Below are 14,953 nucleotides of genomic sequence, written 5' to 3' on the forward strand. Positions count from 1 at the left end.
AAAGGGCAGTATGTAGGTGAATGCTTTGCTGGAAATGACATAATCATTTCAAACAAATTAATTTGTCAGTAATATATTAACTGGTATGTAAAATTGAGTCTCTGTTCTTTTTTTATGTCTTTAGAGCTATATAATTCTCATCTAAATTGCAGATGTCTCCGGGATGACTAATATATATTTTCTATCTCAAATTGATTGATCAAATAAATATTTAGTGCTCTCTCTTGCTGTCTGCTTTTCCCTGAAGTCTGTAGCTGGAGAAATTTCTTCATTGACTTATCTGGAGCTAGAGGTATATTTATTTTTAGAGATAGAGAAGTGAATTTTTCATGAGTATTGGAGTTTTCTCATTTTCTTCAGTGAATTCATAATGCCAAAATAACGGAGGCCAAGACGTGGATTTACTCTTTGACCTGCAGTGCCTAGAAAGGGAAGCTGAGACAGTGGGCTATTTATGCCCATCCTAAAATTCAAATCATAACAATTAATATTAAAATATGCAGAATAATATATAGTTATATCTAGTAATAACATTACTATAATAGAAATTCATCATTGGCAATGTAGGATATGTAGTGATTGGAAGAACATTTTTGTAAGATAGATTGATGCTTGCTTCTCTTGTGTGTTAGTACTGTACTATAATAGGATTCTGGTGTACTTTTGTTTGGCTTCTGGGTATCTCCCCAAACAGAATATATTTTAAACATATTTGCATGGCCTACAAATATTGACATTTCAAGACTTTGAAGTGCCAATTGCTGCTTGTTCAGATTTTGTAATCAATGTTGCAAATATGAAGTATAATATTTTCATGATTTTGGGCTTATTGAATTATAGATAAATGCACTTGAATGCTCTGTACATAATGTATACATGGACAATTTGACTCCTTTGTTCTAATTTTACATTATATGGTATAATCAAATTCTATTACAATGATTTATTTCATGCAGACACATCATAGGCCAAATTATAACCCTTAAAATATTATATATGCTAAAAATCTGTTTTATGAGTGAAAGACAAGTGTTATCCATCTATCCTAAAATCAGACTTATAAACAGACTTAAGTTAATTGTATTCAGGTTATCTTTGATAAGACATAAAATACTTTATATTCTGCCATTTTTAAGAATCATTCAGTGTCCCTGGCAAGGGAGCTACACATATATTTTGAACATCTCTTAGGATGCAACCTGCATATATATTGAGCATCTGGGACACAACAGTGAATAAGATATACATAGAGAAATACGATCTAGTGGGTGAAAGAAGCATTAATCTGATATTCATTCAAATTACAACTAAGAAGAGTTTTAGGTGGGGGTTGGTATAGAGCTCTATCTAGGTAAGGTAGGGCCATGGGGGTGGAAGCTGGGGGAGGTTTCAAGAAAGTAAAACTGTAAACTAATACCTGAAGGATGAGTAGGATCAAGGCAGGAGATCTAGGGGATTTTCCCCCATTTTATTAGTGAATGTATTCTCATTTGAAGATGGAATTTATGTGTCTAATTAAATCTAGTGGTTTCCCCCTGTAAATATGTTTGATTACTATTAATAAAATTGATTCCCAAAAAATTAGAAAGAAAAGGAAGGCAAGCACCATCAGCAATAACAACAATTAACAACAATCAGTGAACCAAGAAACCTCCCCCCACCCACCGAAAGCATACCCTGCAAAAAAAGTTAAAATTATAAATCCATACAAAGAGTAATTTGTGACACATTGTTTTGTGTCCTTAGAGACACTTTTCTGTGCATCTGTATGCATTTGAGTATGCATTGTTCTTAACAGAGATGGGGTTATAGCCTCATTAAGCTAGTTTTATATCTCTTTTAGTGGCTACAGCATCTTTGTAATGGTGCAGCATCTTTGTAATGGATATGCTATTACTTAACCAATGCCTATCTGTGAACATTTTAATTACTTCTAACTTTTCAAAATCCAGAAGTATTTTAAGCAAAGTCTACTGTGTTTACAAAGTTGACTTAATCAGTTCAGCACCTAAATTAATCCTAAATAAGGAGACATTTATTTATGGATTCCAAAGATTCTTTGCTTATGTTTGCATACTAAATAAAGATGGTTCAAATGAGAATTGGAGGTACAGGCATTTAATTTACTGAGATACATATTCTTTAGCAGATAAAATTTATTTATAATGCCATGAACAAGAATCACTTGCATTACTACCAGTTTTCTATAACTTATGCCCATCATTCCAATGGAAAAACACCCAAGATCTTTTTTGCCCATTTTCAAGGTTTTTACAGTTTTTCCTTTACAGTTTCTCTCCTGTGATCATAAATAATTTCCAAAGGTAATTCTTCATCCAAAAACAAACAAACAAAAAACTTGCAGTCAGAGTGTTCATTAACCATATAGGCTTCCTGGAGTTTGCAAATCTAGAACCATGGTCTGTTGAGCAGCTACTGATCAAGGTGATAAAATTAACTTTTCCTCTGAAATTTTCACAAGAAAGATGGCATGTGACTTTAAAAAGTGCTTTCTTGAGGCTAGAAAAACAAAATGAAGAAACTCTCTCCACCTGATTTTTATCTTCAGTACCTATCTATATAATCGGTGAATTTCTTTCTGGTTGAGGCTCCCAAAATTTACTATGATTCTCATCTTGCCAGAAAGTGACCTTCCTCACCATCTATAAGTCTGGGAACCTATCAGCTAGTTCTTAGGCCAGTTTTCTTGGGAGGGGTGTGTAGGCATTTATTCCACATATAAAGTCATTCCTTGTTCCTTAATAGTTGCTTGCTATTCCTGATTAAATGAAAATTATTTTAAATATGATACTCCAGGGATAGCTTTGGTTACCAAATAGAGTTATCCAATGACATTCTGATAATGAAAGAAGAGATATTCTTATTGAACCTGTGAAAATAACTCTATTTGCCATGAGAATAAGGGCACTCGTTAGGAGTTTCTGAATTCTGGAGTAATCAGTGAAAATCATATGCTGTTTTAAAATGTTTATTTTAGTTTAGAAAAGCAGCATCCACAAAATTCAGAATTAAATATAGCTTAAAAAGGACTTCTTCATATATATGTTAGAAAATAGAATATTAAAACAGTATCAACAGTATCTAAACAAGTAGCCACAATTGAATGTCACTCACCAGTTATTTCAATCTTATGTAGTTCCTGTTTCATTGGATCTTGGGTCAACAGTCTGTCTTCTGCTTCCATATGAAAAATCTACATTTAGAGCTTAGTTTGAACATATATTCAAAATTGGCATTGTAATCATAACTATCTTGTTAAACTGCCATCTTTCCTTTGGTAAAACCATACACACGGCTATCTTAGATTTTTGTAATTGAGGCTTTTAGTTACATATTCATTGGCTTAAGAATGAGAAGAATGAGTTGCATTTGCTAACTAAATACTTACTAATCAAAATATGTCATCAAAATATGTCATATTTAAGCACAGGGCCCTTATAATTCAAATAATTATATTTTACACAATCTTGTGAGAACAAAACATTTTCTGAAAGCTTAATGAATAGTGAAAGGCTAATTGATTTTAGTAACCACTTAGAAATACCATTCTGGAGTCCGTAAAAGTATTACTATTGCCCTCTTTAGTTGCTCTTCTCCCAAAAGGCTATATCCAAAAAGAAACAAACAAGAAAAGCAATGGATAGGACTAGGACTTTCCAACTCCAGCTTTACATACATATAGTATTAAAACAAAGTAATGAATCAGTACCTATGAAGGCCTGAAATAGCATGTAACCACTAGGGGAAAAATTGTTAAATCATAAAGAAAATGACTTTATCTTTGGTGAGCAGAAAAATATTAAAACCTGTACGCTTGCAGTTTTTTCTTGTGTAATGTATAAATGTCTAATTTATTACAGTTGTTTTTAGGTCATGACCTAAAATTTATTCTATACAATTTATGAATATTACTTGAAACTCTAAACAAATCACTAGTGTGTATTCACTGCATTAAAATAATCAGGTAAAAAATCATAAAATTAAAGCTATATGTTTACATTCCGTTTTTAATGCAAATGGCTTATAGATGCTTACGTTGAAAAATCTCAAGCACTTTAATAGCTCTACCTAAAATTAGGATGATTTCAGTTGTAAGAAACAAAAATACTTTTTCTGGCTTAAACCAACGGTGTCCAATCTTTTGGCTTCCCTGAGCCACAGTGGAAGAAGAATTGTCTTTTGCCACATATAAAATACACTAATGCTAAAGATAGCTGATAAGCTAAAAAAAAAAAAAAGTAGCAAAAAACCTCATAATGTTTTAAGAAAGTTTACAAATTTGTGTTGAGTTGCATTCAAAGCCATCCTGGACTGCATATGGGTCATGGCTTGGATGAGCTTGGCTTAAACAGTAAAATGGATAGTTACTTGTTCATGTAATAAAAAAAAAATTATTGATAATGAGATTTAGGCTTAGTTTAAATGAGGGCTCTGCCTCTGTCTCTGACATTTTCTAAGCTCCACCTTTTCCTGTATCAAGCACATTCCTAGCCCGGCTTGCTCGTGGGTGTGAGAAGGCTAAACAGCAGAGACCAGAGCTGTCTGGTTCCTCATTCACATCTAGGAGGAGCAAGAAACTTCCCACAGGTGTTGAATCAAAGTCCCAAGCTTTACTCTGAATGGAGCACCCTGAACCAACAACCACTGAGGCCAAAGTGTAGGACACAGGCTAGGTAACTCCTCTTTCCTTCCATTTGAGGGGGATCTGTTATCCTGATGGCTTATCCAGTCATTCAGTCTTCCTCTCCACCTGGGAGAAGGGATTCTCCTCATGAAAACCTTAGGACTTCCATATGAAGAGGGAGAGGAAGGAGCGGAATATTCAGGAGGCCTTTGGATGTCCATTACAGATTTATTCTACTTTTACCCATTCTTTGATTTTTTTTGCAGGGGGATGGGGGTGGGGAGGGAGTTGAGAAATCATTTTTTTGGATCATCTCTCACTACATAAGCTGCATTCTTCCATATATCATCTTCCTTGTAATCTCTTCACAACACTAGGGGAGTAGATATTATCTCTCCAAATAAGCAGAAAGGGGTTAGCCAATTTAATTTTCTGAGGTTTACATTATAGTAAAGGCAAAATTTAATTCAAGCCTATCATGTACTAAAGTCTGTGCTCTTTTTCCTGGTTGTAAAATAATTCTTATTTATACAATAATTTTGTAAAGAAGGTTATTCAGACTTGGAAGATCAATGGGTGTGTGTGTGTGTGTGTGTGTGTGTATACACACATATATGTGTGTGTATATATATGTGTATATATATAGTGTGTGTGTGTATATATATAGAGAGTGTGTGTGTGTATGTGTGTGTGTGTGTGTGCGTATAGTTTTTCTTTCTTTCTTTTTTTTTTGAGACGGAATCTCGCTCTGTTGCCCAGGCTGGAGTGAGGTAACGTGATCTCGGATCTCGGTTCACTGCAACCTCCACCTCCCAGGTTCAAGCAATTCTCTGCTTTAGCCTCCTGAGTAGCTGGGATTACAGGTGCCTGCCACCGTGCCTGGCTAATTTTTTTGTATTTTTAGTAGAGACATGTTTCACCATCTTGGCCAGACTGATCTTGAACTCCTGACCTCGTGATCCACCTGCTTTGGCCTCCCAAAGTGCTGGGATTACAGGCATGAGCTACTGCACCTGGCATGGGTTTATATATTTTTAACAAGCATTCATTCTACATATATTTATAGTGTTCCCACTATGTGCTAGGTAGATGGTAGGTGCTGGAAATACAACGGGAAGAAAACAGGTGCCTTCTACTCTATGGATTTAGCAGGGGAAGCAAATCTTAGTAAGTCATACAATTAGCCATATTTACAAACTGTGTAACTGCTCCTTAGTAAGAGCTGATCAAGTCTGGGAAAGGTCATCAGAAAATTTTTTCTTAGGAGGTGACATCTGAATTGAGAACTGAAGGATGAGACTGAGTTAACCAGGTCAAAAGGAGGAGGAGGAGGGGAGAGAGAATTCCAGGCAGAGGGAACACAACATGCTCAAGAACTGAAAGGAGTCTTTTTTGTTGGAGCATAGAGAGAACACAGAACAGTGAGGCAAAATGAAGATGAGATACGTAGATAGGCAAGGTCTTGCTGGGTGGGGCTTTAGATGTTATTAAAATTGTGTTTGAGCGTGGCATGGCATGGCAGCTCATGTCTGTAATCCCAGCATTTTAGAAGGTGCTTGAGACCAAGAGTTTGGGACCAGCCTGGACAACATACTGAGACCTCATCTCTACACTAAATTTTTTTCTAAAACTTAGCCAGGCATGGTGACTTGGGTCTGTAGTACTCGCTACTCGGGAGGCTGGTGTGGGAGGATTACTTGTTCCCAGAAAGTCGAGGCTGCAGTGAGCCGTGATTGCGCCACTGCTCTCCAGCCTAGGGTGACAGAGTGAAAGCTTTTCTCAAAAAAAAGTAAAAATAATAAAAAAAAGATTATATATTTGATATTCCACAAGAAATTAACTTGGAAATAACTTACTTTATTTGCCTTAAGTATTTAAGATGCTGAGGGTTGTATTATACTGTCGAAGTTCTCTGTAAATATTTATAGTGTTTGTTCCCTTGACTTGACAAAGCCTTAATTCATCTATAGGGTTATTCAGTCATATTCAGTTTTTCCATGTTGGTATGCTGGGCAGATCATTTATAGCCGTTTTAAACTTTTTATGACCACTTTAAACTTGAACTTAGATATAAAACAGTGAAGGTAAAAACATCTACATGTTACTGAATATTTATCAAAAGAATACTGAGTTACTTATAGTTCCAAAGTGTTCAGTAAAGAAAAGCTCAGATATTAAACTTTTGGGATGCAATATGGAAATGATATTTATATAATTAATCGAGGTGTCAGCATTTGATGGCTTGACATGATTATCTACTATTCATATTTTATTGGAATTGTATTTATGTCCTTTTATTGTAGTCATGAGTAAAGAAAAAGAAGCACAGCTTTATTTAAATATAATGTTGTCTTTTGCATGGAACTGAGGTAGTGTAAAAAACCCATTTTTCTCACTTGCTTTTTAAAATATCATTAACAAAGCATGCATCAATGTTACTAATCAATGTCAGACTTAGTTCGCTCAAGTTCCTCCCTGTTAAGAAAATAGCTTACTTAGAAGTCCAAACATTTAACTTGCAGTGTAATATTTAAGCATAGAAGTTGCTGACTTGACCGCTTCCCTAAAAAACAAACAAATAAAAACATTACTTTTGATCTTGTTACCTCACTTCCTGAAAGTATAACTTAAAAAATTACCAAAATAAATTTTGAAAATAGGAAAACATATTATTGAGAAACTAACTTAATGTTTGTTGGGCAATAATCTTCATCCTTTTACCTTAGTAAAGGGTAATATGTAATTTATTTCATAGGTGAGAAAGATGTGTTTTCTTTTCTTTTTTTTTTTTTTTTTTGAGGTGAAGTTTCGTTCTTGTTGCCCAGGCTGGAGTACAATAGCATGATCTCGGCTCACTGCAACCTCTGCCTCCCGGGTACAAGTGATTCTCCTACTTCAGCCTTCGAGTGGCTGGCATTACAGGTGCACACAACCATGCCCGGCTAATTTTTTGTATTTTTAGTAGACATAGGGTTTTGCCATATTGACCAGGCTGGTCTCGAACTCTTGAACTCAGGTGATCCATCCGCCTTGGCCTCCCAAAGTGCCGGGATTACAGACGTGAGCCACCACACTTGGCTGTGTTTTATTTTCTAGAATGAGAACTTAGTGTTCTTGTCTTCATGTTGAGTGGTTCCGAAGAAGGATAGGAGCAGATACTGTGTGCAGTAGTTCATATAATCCTATTTTTGGCAGTTTGACTTAAAAACAAACACATTTTTTCATTTTAAATAGTGCTACCATTAATATGTTTGTGGCTAGTTTTTTTTTTCCCCCACTCACATGGTTACATATGTTTGATAGATTTCAAATTGTGAAATTGTTAGATTAAATTAATAGAACAAAGTCCCAAATGGAATATGGGTTTATGAGTTCTGTGCAGCAAGTAGATGGATTAATCTTAGATTACAAGGACAGATACTTCCTTCTTCCTGAATACAGGGAGGGGATATGAGCTTGTAGGTGGTTGGTGGGAGACAGAATAGAGGGAATGTCTTAAGGAAGTAACCATATGATAATCTCTCTTAATGTGGAAAGAAAGCATTTTGATGAGAGTGAAAGAGTAGGTTGTTACAGGGTGTTGGAAAGCTGTGAAAATTTGCAACACCAACTGAGAAGAAAAAGTAAGGGGGTCTATGAAGAATGGATTTCTCAGGTTACTGAGCAGAGTTGTTAGTAGATGATATCAAGAACCACATGTCTATAGGGCACCAGGCACCTTAGTTTCATTGTCTTTTCCAGCAGCATTCAGAGCCCAGGTCCAGGAGCTGAGCATGCCAAATATGACCTAATCTGCAGTTTGGAGCTGGTAGGATCAGGTAGTCTGCAGGGGCAAGGTAGGGGCTGCACATTGAAGGAGTTGAAGATGCTGTGGAGAGAGCAGTTAGGTATCTAAAATCATGGGAAGATGAAAATGAAGCCCAGAGGGACTGGTAAAGACACAGAGAGTGAATGCATTGTTTAAGGATGTTAGAAGTAGGAGGAAAGGAGTGAGAGCTGGAAAATGATAAAATTGTGGTTAAAAAGTGGGGCATGGGAGTTTCAGATTTTAGAAGGAGAGCCATTCACTCCAAATCAAGCTTCAAGGTATAGCCATTTGGAGATTTGGCGAGCTAGAGGTAAGGGAGACGAGGCCATGGAACTATGTGCAGCTTAACGTTGTCCAAACGGATGTGAGTGATGTCATGATTTTTAGTAAAGAGGAAAAGAAGGTCCTAGAACTCTCTAATTCTGGATAAATGACAAAAAGATTGTAGCTCATAATGGTAAAGAATGAGGATGCTGTAGCTGATTGACCTGCACAATTTGAAAATGATTTTGGAAGATGAAATGATGATGAACATGAAAGTGAATGTTTTGGGAACTGAATGGCATTAAAGTAGCAAAGGTGAGCTTCTAGCATGCCCCAAATTACCTTCTAGCTTGAGACACTAGAGCTGGGTCTGGAGGTGGGTAGTGGGACAGAATCTCTTTCACTCTACAGCACTTGAAGAGTAAGGAAGACAGAATTATAAGTGCTGGAGTGAATTTTCTTCTAGAAAGCTCCAGTGTGTCTGGGGGTGAAATGTGGTCTCAGGTTTTAACTGCTGACTTGCAAGTGAACAGACTGAGACCTGACCAGGCATGATGGCTCACATCTGTAATCCCAGAGCTTTGGGAGACTTGAGGCCATTGCATTCCAGCCTAGGTGACAAAGTGAAACCTTGTCTCCAAAACATAAATAAATAAATAAGATTAAAAATAAATTGATTAAATAAAATTGAGATCTGTACTCATAAGCATCTTAGCTAGGGTAGAGAATTGTTTGTCATGTGCAAGTTTTTGTTTCTGCCTTTTGCTTTTTCTTATTTAAATTCTTTTTTTTTTTTTTTTTTTTTTTTTTTTTTTGAGACGGAATCTCGCTTTTGTCGCCCAGGCTGGAGTGCAGTGGCCGGATCTCAGCTCACTGCAAGCTCCGCCTCCCGGGTTTACGCCATTCTCCTGCCTCAACCTACCGAGTAGCTGGGACTACAGACGCCCGCCACCTCGCCCGGCTAGTTTTTTGTATTTTTTTTAGTAGAGACGGGGTTTCACCTTGTTAGCCAGGATAGTCTCGATCTCCTGACCTCGTGATCCGCCCGCCTCGGCCTCCCAAAGTGCTGGGATTATAGGCTTGAGCCACCGCGCCCGAGCTCTATTTAAATTCTTAAAGTGTGATCTAGCTGGGAAGGATAAAAGATACGAGGATGTAGTTTATTGGAGAAATTCTTTTAAATATTAGCTGGTAAGTAAAAAGGTAATGTGCAATAAAATACTGGTTTTTACTTGTACTGTCAAAACCTCTGAGTGTTGTTGAAAAAGCATGAACTGAGGATCCAGGAGTTTTACGCTACAGATGGCAGTTATGGGCCCTGTTTATAAAATACAGATAATGAATTTGGTGCATTGAAAAAGTCTTTTAAGTCTAAAGTTCTTTCATGTTCAAGCCTAAGTTCCAATCTTTATTACATAAGAACTACCATCTTCCACTACTTTTGAAAGACTCTTCTTAGGTCCATGAACTTGGGAGTTCAGACCAAACTCTATCTATCTGTTCTTAGCTCATTGCAGACATTTCAGAAGGAAAAGGATGGTAATGGAGTGATTGGGAAGTGTAGATATAAGAATGACCTTATGAAATGGTTTCAATTATAGGACTAAACAAATATATGAACAAAATACAGGATTAGGTAGATATAGAACAACTGATGGCTGCTCTGGGAACTCCTTTGGTAGTTGTTGGCTATTGGGAGATGTCTTTGGTTGGGCCAGATGCTTTCAGAGAAAAAAGAGGTGAGAGTAACCATTTTGTTCAAAAATTATTGAGGTGCAATAAAATAATTTTTAGATTCTGGTTTCAAAGTTGTGACTTTAAGGACCATGCATCACGCTGTTCTTATAATGTATACCAAACACATATTTGACTGACCTGAGTTTCTCTGGCAAAGCACCTCAGTGTAATTAATTGTAAGTCAGCATATCACAAAATTCTGAAGGCTTTTTTTTTTCTCTGAATAGGAATTCAGAGCTTGCTCCAGGGATGTGAGGACAAAAGATGAGTATGACTTTTAAAAGGAATTCAGAGGTTGCTCCAGATTTTGCTTTCTTCTCATGTCCACCTTCTTTCACTTTGACTTATGCTTCTTGACAATATTTTCTGCCTGCTATATGGTATTTATTATGTACAGCACATACTAACAGTACTCTGCAATCTACTTTAAACTTTGCTCTTTCCACTTTTTTTTTGGTACTACACATTAGATCCTTGAGCCAGTCATCCATGTCTGCTTATACTAGATTGTTTCCCTTAGAACTCTGTAAGCCACAAAGTGAAACTGATTAGGATTTTACAGTCCTGGTGATTTTCCTTCTGGTATACTACCAAGAAAATGCTGTCGCACAAGGGGCTGATGAATCATTTAACAAGATTTCTGTTTGCTATTTTCCATTTGAAAAATTAGGTATGTTCATGAACATGGGAATGTCTCCTAATATCATGAGGACAATAAGACCATAAAATAAAATAATCAGTGTTGGTTTGGGTCTCTGATAAATGTAGTATATTGTACTTTTTAGCAAATTGAGTACCCGAGAGAACATTCATTCATGTAAATTTCACTTCTATAAATTTTAATTGCTTGTACTGGAAGCTGACTAAAATTATTCGGCACCTGCTGCTATGTGTCTGGCATTGTCCTGGGGTCCTTACACCTGTTAAGCCATTAAATCATCACAGCAGGCTGTTAAGGTAGGTATGGATTCTTCCATTTTACTAAATAGAGATTGAGTCTGTGGGTGTTTAACTAACTTTTCTTATGCCTCCCAGCTAGTAAGCCTCAAAGCTGCATTGGACTCCTATTTGTCTGTCTTGAACTACAACAGGCCCTCTAACTGGAGGTAGACAAAGGAATGAATTAAGGCCTCATTTTGGATTCAGACATTGATTTAGATGAAAAATGAAGCCCATTGCGGTTGGTTGAGATGGTAGGCTGTCGGGAATTAATTCAGCTTAGTACTGAGTATAATCTCTGGCATGGCATTGCCAAGCTTCTGTCACATAGCACTGCCAGATCAGAAGGGTGCCTTGATCATCAGTTTTATTTCTACATAGTACCATTCGACAGTATAAGGGAATCGATCACAGGAAAATGAATTCATATGGGGTCATAGTGTACATTTCCCCCAGCTTGTTTGGGGCACCGTTGTCATGGATATTTTATCTTCTAATGTTTGGCATGTTGATTCAGGACCATGATTTCCAAAGCTGCTCTATTGGCTGGGATCCAACATCTGCCATTTGTTCCTGCATTCTTATTCCCAATACATACCTTTTCACTGATATTTGCTCATATTTTACTATTATGATAGCTTCTTAGTCTGATCTCTCTTTTCTTCAATCTATCCTAAATATTAGCTATCAGAGTACCTTGTTCAAAATACTAATTCTGCCTGGAAATACTATTATGCCTCATACTGTCTGATTCCATTTGTGTATCATTCTTGACATGATAAAAAATTTAGAGCTAGGGAACGGTTAGTGGCTGTTGGGCTTAAGGATGCTTAGGTGAAGGGAGATGGATATGTCTCTAAAAAAGGTGGCACAAGGGAAATTTTTATGTGATCAAATAGCTCTGTATTTTGTTTGCTGTAATGGGTATGTGATGCACATGTGGTAAAATAACATAGAACTATATACTCAAACTTTGCACTAATGTCAATTTCCAGGATTTGATATTTACTGTAGGTACATAACATGTAAGCAATGAAGGAAACTGGGTAATATACATGAGACCTTTGTGCAGTCTTTTCAAATTTATGTGAGTCTATATTCTATAAAAAGTAAAAAAAAAAAAAAAAAAAATACTACTGTGCTTTAAAATGTTCAAGTTCCTTTATCTGTCATATTTATTATGTATCATATTCTCTGGTTCCCTCTAAATTAATCATCCAAAAGTATTGCCTCTGATATATATATATATATTTCTATTTAAATCTTATTTGGCATTAACACAATGTTTGGCTCATACCAGGTTACCAAAAAGTGGTCCTTGAGTTAACACTGGGATTAATGGTTTTAATCCCGGTGCTTTGAAAGGCTGAGGCAGGAAGATCACTTGAGGCCAGGTGTTTGAGACCAGCCTGGGCAATATAGCGAGACCCCTATCTCTACCAAAAATAAAATAAATTAACTGGATGTGGTGGTGCAAATCTGTAGTCCAATCTACCCAGGAGGCTTCAGGGGACAGTTGCTTGAGCCCAGGAGTTTGAGGTTACGGTGAGCTATGATCCAGCTTGGGCAACAGAGCAAGGCCTCATCTCTAAAAAAATTTTTTTAAAAATTGAACAAATTTGCTTTATGAAAGAAAAATGTATCGAACTTGGGCTCATTACTAATCATACTTCTTTTCTACTCATCTACTTATTCAGGTTTTTTTTTTTTTTTTTTGTCTCTGCCTAATCTCTTTCCAAGGACTGAGCAGCATGCCAGGGATTTGATTGGTGGAGTTGGGAACTCTATTCAAGGACTTAAGACTCAACTGTCATAAGGACAAGATGAGCCAGGGAACCCAGGGTATAAGCTGTGTTGACTCAACGTTCATCCATCCATTCAAATTTATTGAGATTTGTGTTATAGCTCAATATATGGTCTATCTTGATATTCTGCAGTTATAGTGTTCTATGAAAATCAGTTTCACATATTCTGTGTCTTTAATTTTTTCTTCTTTTTGTTTGGTTCTGTTAATTACTCAAATTATGATTGTTGAGTTGTTCATTTTTCCTGTATTTATGTCAGGTTTTGCCTCATATATTATGAAGTTTTGTTATTAGGTACGTACACATTTATGATTGGTATGCCTTCTTCCTAACAAACTGGCACTTTTATCATTATGAATGATCTCTTTATATCTTCAGTCCTCAATCTTCTGATGCTTATTGTTTGCGTGGAGTATCTTTTCCATTCTTTACTTTAAATCTGTATGTGTCTTTATATTTAATATGGACCTCTTAAAGATAGCATAGACCTTGCTTTTTTATCCATTCTGGTAATCTTTTCCTTTTATTCAGTGTGTCTTATTCCATTAACATTCAATGCAGTTATTGATATGATTAGATTCAGGCTGTATTTACTTTTTGTTTTCTATTTGTGCCTTCTGTTTTTTGTTCCTCCTTTCCTGCTTTCTTTTGGATTAAATGCTCCAAAATGATTTTTAGAATTATTGTGTAATTTATCTATTAGCTTTTTAAGCAGTTTGTGTGTGTGTGTTCATGTGTACTTGCTATAGGGATATTTCCTTAACTTTTCTGATAGTTATTATTTAGGGGTAATATATCATTTTACATCGTATGTAAGGATTTTGCAACTTCATTTTACATAATATGCAAGGACCTTGCAACTGTTTAAGACCATCCTACCCATCCCTGTTACAATGCTATAATCATATGTGTGTGAAGTGCTATAATTTTACTTTTTGACAGTCAAATATATTTTTAAAACATTAAAAAAATCGTGTTTTGTATTTACAGTTTTCGGTGCTTTTGATTCTTTTGACTTTCCATCTGGTATTATTCATCCAGCAGAGCTTTGTTTAGGACTTCTTATACTGCAGGTCTGCTGGGGACCAATTTTCACAATTCTATTTTATCTGAAAGTTGCTTTATTTTGCCTTTGTTTTTGGTGCATACGTATGTATAATGTGTGGACTGAATGGAGAATTCTGGCTGGACAGTTGTCTCCTCCCGTCCCCCAAAGTTAACATTGGTTCTTATCACTGTTTCCTCGTGTGTAATGTGTCATTTTATTTTTCTCTGACTTCTTTCAGAATGTTTCCTTACATTTGGTTTCCGCAGTTTGACTACTTGTACCTGGCTGTAATTTGCTTTGTGCTTTCCTATTTCAGATTTTCTGAGCTTCTTTATTCAACATATCTTTGTCTTTCACTCAAATTGAAAAATTTTCAGCTCTTCTGGATATTTTTCTGCATTATTCATTCTTTCTTCAGCCTTCTAAAACTCTAATACACAAATGTTTGCTCTTTTGCTAGTGCTCCACGAGTCCCTGATAGTCTGTTTTTGTTCGTTTCTGTATTCTTCAGGTTGGTTTTTCCTTTACATCCTTAAGTATACTTATGATAACTGTTTTAACATTATGGTGGGCTAATCCCAACACTTGGACCTTCTTTTCTCTTGAAAATAGGTTACATTTTTCTGTTTGTACATATATTAAGTGATTTCTGATCATATTGGATTCACCCTGTGAATGATGCTTTGAGTAGATTCTGTCTTCTGTAT

At 36.1% G+C, this 14,953-nt stretch overlaps 1 protein-coding gene across 6 annotated transcripts in view; it reads left to right on the forward strand.

Annotated features, from left to right (window-relative positions):
* Window positions 1-14,953, forward strand: part of PARP8 (poly(ADP-ribose) polymerase family member 8) — a 206,259-nt gene that overhangs the window by 80,718 nt on the left and 110,588 nt on the right. The window lies entirely within an intron of this gene.

Source organism: Rhinopithecus roxellana, chromosome 3, assembly GCF_007565055.1.
Source record: "Rhinopithecus roxellana isolate Shanxi Qingling chromosome 3, ASM756505v1, whole genome shotgun sequence".
Lineage (NCBI taxonomy): Eukaryota > Metazoa > Chordata > Mammalia > Primates > Cercopithecidae > Rhinopithecus > Rhinopithecus roxellana.